This window comes from Mus musculus, chromosome 5 (genome assembly GCF_000001635.26).
Source record: "Mus musculus strain C57BL/6J chromosome 5, GRCm38.p6 C57BL/6J".
Taxonomy (NCBI): Eukaryota; Metazoa; Chordata; class Mammalia; order Rodentia; family Muridae; genus Mus; species Mus musculus.
In genome coordinates, this window is record NC_000071.6 from 53,992,096 (window position 1) to 53,997,152 (window position 5,057).

Genomic DNA, 5,057 nt, shown 5'->3' on the forward strand with positions numbered 1-5,057 from the left:
GGCCAAACAGATCTTTCCTCCTATATGTCCTTTTAAGTTTATGGTTACCCAATTATCAACATGTTGAATTATGTCTTTGTGCCTCTCTTCATTTGCTCTCTATTTGTTGCTACTTTTTAAAAATTTATTTATTGTATATATGTGAGTTCATTGGTCCTGTCTTCAGACACACTAGAAGAGGGAACCAGATCTTATTACAGATGGTTGTGAGCCACCATGTGGTTGCTGGGAATTGAACTCGGGATCTCTGGAAGAGCAGTCAGTGCTCTTAACCGCTGAGCCATCTCTCCAGCCCTACTTTGTTGTTGTTGTTGTTTTAATTAATTTATTTACTTTATGTATATGAGTACACTGTAACTATCTTCAGACACACCAGAAGAGGGTATTGGGTAACATTACAGATGGTTGTGAGCCATCATGTGGTTGCTGGGAATTGAACTCGGGACCTCTGGAAGAGCAGTCAGTGCTCTTAACCTCTGAACCATCTCTCCAGCCCCCTTGAAGCTACCATTAACGCTTGGGAATCTTAGGTCATGACATAGAAATCAAGGCTTCTGTTATGTTTGGAGCAAGGCTCGTTGAACTTTAGGATCTCTCTGGTGACCGTGGCCAGAATGTTGTAACACTCTATGAGTTCCAGGTTCATCGTGTCACTTTGGGACATGTCCTAATGACGCCTTTCCTATGTTTTAGATCTCTAGTCATTTTCCCCTGAGCTATACTTTTTGTTACAAAAGTGGTAGGCTGTGCTGGGAAGCGGCAGGCTGCAGGTGGACAGCTGGGGAGGCGTGTTGGCTCCCATTCACTTGCTGGCTCAGCTCATGCATGGCTAATGTTGCGACTGCTCTGGGATCTGGCTTCCCTGGTGCCAGGAGAGAAAAGTAGAAGGAAATGGAGAGTGTGGGGGATTTGTGACTCCTTTAGGAGTGTTTAGATGATGGTTTCTGGGAACTTCATATTTCTCCCAACCTTTTGTGTTGTTTCAAAACACAGTGTTTCCTTCCTGGAAACACTGGTGGTCTTTGTTGCAAATTGTGGTTAGCCCCTTTTCTGCCTCTTTTCAGTCTTATGCCATCTTTATTTTCATTTTGAATCTTTGGCCATTAAAGTTTTATTATTTTTATGTGTATGTGTGTATACTTGTATGAGTTCATGTGTACTATATGTGTACAGATGACTGCAGAGGACAGAGAGGGCGATCCGATCCTCTGGAACTGGAGTTACACGTGATTATAACCTGCCACATGGGTGCTGGGAGCCAGATCTTAAAGCAGTATATTAACCATTAGCCATCTCTTCAGCCTGGCTTTTATCCACTTTGAGGTGAGTTTCATTTTGATGTGAGATAATGGGCTACTTTCGTTCTTCTGCCCGTGGAAATCCACATTTTCAACACCACCAATTAAGCCGATCATTCTCCCCCGATTTGTGTGTTCCCGATACTTGCTGGCAATCCATTGACAATCACCAGTTGGATTTACTTCTAGGCTTCCTGTCGGTCCCCCTGGGTTAATATGCCTGTTTTGATGGCAGCATTATGCATTTTGATCACATGAGTTTTCAAATACATATTATAATCAAGGAAGGCTTTGGTTTTAGATTTGCTCTTTTTGCACAAGGTTGCTTTAGCCATTTGGCTTCTGTCTTGGTTCCATACAAATTTTAGAATTGTTTTTTCTGTTTTTGAGAAAAAAAAATGCTGGAACTTTGGTAACAATTGCAGTAAGTCTGTAGATCTCTGTGGAGTGTGGCAATATTTTAGCCTTCTCACCGCACAGGCGGTCTTTCCACTTAACTGTGTCCTCATATGTTGTTTAAGAAGCATTAAATAGTTTGCAGTGTAGAGGTCTTTCATATCCTTGGTTACTAGTAAATATTCTATTTAATTCTTGGTGCCATTAAAATGGGGTTGTTCCCTTAATTTATTAATCAATACTTTGTTGTTTTAATTTTGATATGTTGTTTTGTAGCCTGTGACTTGACTAATTTTTTTCTTGAACAAATTTTGGTGCATTAGAAACTCAGTGTATGTGTGTGTATGTCGTGGGGGATTGAAACCAGAGCCTGTGCGTGAGAAATACAAACTCTACCACTCAGTTACTTCTCCAGCCCTCATGCTAGGAACATGATTTGTACCCTCGACTCACAGGATTCTTTGACCAATGTTTACATTTTATCACTCCAATCTTCTCAGCCTTTTATGCAAATTAAGAATCAGCCTGTGAATTAGATGCTTGGTCTCTCTGTGTGTCTGTCTCTTGTCTTTTTCTCTCTCTGTCTCTGTGTGTCTTTCGTGTAGCCTACATTGACCTTGGATTTCTCAATCTTCACTCTCTACCTCCCATTCCTGTATTCTTGGTGTGCGCCGACAGCTGCACCCAGAAGCATGGCTCCTTGCATTTTACATAAATATTTTTGCACCTCATCAGTTACTTTTTCCGGTCTCACCTGCTATCAGATACACTTGTGAGAGTGCAAGCCATGTGTTATCTCTTGCATAATTGCCCCACCCACCGTCTGAAGCGCTGGCATTCTAGTTTGCACCATTATTTGAATCTGGTAATTTTCAGCTATGACATTTTTACTTTTCTCTTCATCCAGTTTCACTCATACAGGAAATGCCAATACCGTTCCTACCACAGGCATTAGCACTTATCAGAGATATCAACATCTCTCCCACAACACTTCAAATTAACCAGTAACAGAGGACACTGACTTTGATTAGTCACAAAACACTGATCCACTTGGCTTTGGTGGGTAGATTTGACTTTCTTTTGTGGGCTGGCTCTAGAAAAGCTTCCTTTCTCTGCTCCCCAGAGAAAGATGCACAGGTTTTCGCACCCTCAGTAAACTGGGTGAGGCATAACCTTTTCATACTGGATTGAGGTAGCAAGTGGCTTACAAGTGAACAACTTTCACTACTCTTCCGCCCCCCCCCCCTCACCCCCGGCCCCAGCCCTTTTAGTGCTTTAATGTACTCCACGACTTGAAGACTATACTCATATTTGCTAACTTTCATTGCTTCTACCTTGAAACCCTATTAGCTGTTATTACTTTGAGTATTTCAAAGTTCTCAGGACCTTAATTTCCTGGGAAGCTATGAAAGTGGTCCAGTTCATAACCCGGTTTCCCCAAAGAGGACTCTTTCTTGCATTTCCCCAGAAGCTATCTAAGAAGGGCAAGCAAAGAGCAGTTGTCCACGGTGCTCCTCTACCCTGATGTGGCAAGAACCCCCCACTCCTTGGGGTCACAGTCAGGCTGGGGAAGCTGTGGGCAGGCGCGACCTCAGTCGGAATTCCCCTGGGTGATACTTTCATCCCGCCTCACGCCCACAGCGCTCCCTCCTAGAGCTACTGCGCCCGCCCACGCGGTGATGTCATCACCCGGGTGTCGGGCGCGCGCGGACGGTCCGCCCACGGAACCCGGGCGCGCTCTGTGCCAGAGTCGCGCACCTGTGGCGGCCGCCAGAGTCCGTGGGCATGCGCGCTGCTACGGGGAGGCTCCTGAGCTCGCAAGCGGAGATCCGGTTCTCCTAGTTGGAACCTGAGGCAGGCTGTGTGGGCCGTGGGGGAGCAAGGATAGAGGATGGTGAGGGTTTGCTCCAGAGATGGGGAGGAGCCAGTGCAGTTCTTTTGCTTTGGGTGTGCACTGAGAGTTGGGTTCATCTGCAGAATCGAAAAGCCTAGGCAAAGTGAGATGCGTTTAATCCTAACCTAGGAGCACCTTTAGCATACACGCCCAGAGCCTGAGGCCAGAGTCACTAAGTACAAAGCACCTGGGTGCCAGGGACCCAGGGAAGGCTTTCTTTGTTACTATTTTTTCCACTCCACCAATAATTCTGTGGTGCAGGTATAATTGGGTTCCTAATTAACTTGCCTACGCGTCACACAGAAGAGCCGGAGTTGAGGTTTCTACGAGGTTGGTCTGATAACAAAGTTCAAAGCTGCCCATCAGACACGAAGTCAAGACTGTGTTAAAATAAGACCGAGAACACATTCTGAAGATACACGGCAAGTTGTGAGGTTTGGACTTTAAAGGAGGGGGCTGGGCTGTAGGAGTAGGGTGGCCAACAAGGGAAAGGGGTTCCAGGAAGATTTTGATGGAATTTGGCAAGAGAAGCACCAGGCAGGAAGCTCTAGGTTACCAGGGAAAGGAAAGGGAACCTGGGCAGAGGACGTGATTATCACCGCCTCAAGTCTTGTGTTTATGTGTACACTTTGCAAGTGTAATTCTCGATCTAATTCTACGGATGGGTTTTTTTTTTTTTTTTTTCAAAGTAATGGACTTGCTCTTGCCTGTTCCCTAGGCCTATGCTATGATGCACCGGAACAATGTGCCCCTGAGTAACAGTGTGCACCACGGCTGCGCAGCCAGAAACATCGGTACCCATAAAACAGATCTATAAAATAGAGGGTTTATTCTAGCCCGTGTCTATCTGAGAGAGGCCGCTATGGTGAATGCTGGTTCCTTACCTGTGGTCCCACTAGAGAGAAATAAACATTTATGATTCCAAATCCATTATCGGGTCTCAGTGTGCCCTGTGTTTGAAAGAAATCGTATGCCATCTTTGTTTAAAGAAGCTCGGGCCCAGTGGATTGCTAGTTTTTCCTGGTTTTATATTGTTATTGCTGTAACATAGTTTGTACTACCCACGTTAGGAACTAATTCCGAGTCAGAACCGTGTAAGAATCTATAAGGTAATAGACAAAAATTGTATCTCCTGTCCAAGATGGTAAAGTTCCCTAGGAAAGGACTGTTAGCAATTTTAGAGCTTCAAGTTCTGACTTATTTGACATTTCCAAGTGTTTCTTAGTCTGCTGAATATAATACCCCACCGTATAATACTTTGCTCGGCGTATATGAGATGTTCAGTAAATACTGATGAATTAAATGATGCCTCCTGTAGAGTAGGAAAGGAACTTATTTACTTCCTGGTTATCCGGTGCCTAGCAGTTCTGTCTACTCAGCAAACACAAGGCTTCACTGCCTTTCAGCAAGCAAAATAGAAACTTACTGTTGCCCGGTAAGGAACGGCCCCACCCTCCAACATAATGCCC

The 5,057-nt window shown here is 44.7% G+C and overlaps 1 long non-coding RNA gene across 1 annotated transcript; it reads left to right on the plus strand.

Annotated features, from left to right (window-relative positions):
• The first annotated feature begins 3,155 nt into the window (after positions 1–3,155).
• Gm30601 lies at positions 3,156–4,518 on the plus strand. Its single transcript, XR_376962.2, has 2 exons — positions 3,156–4,022; positions 4,307–4,518. It is a non-coding gene; the product is annotated as a predicted gene, 30601 (long non-coding RNA).
• Positions 4,519–5,057: the final 539 nt, after the last annotated feature.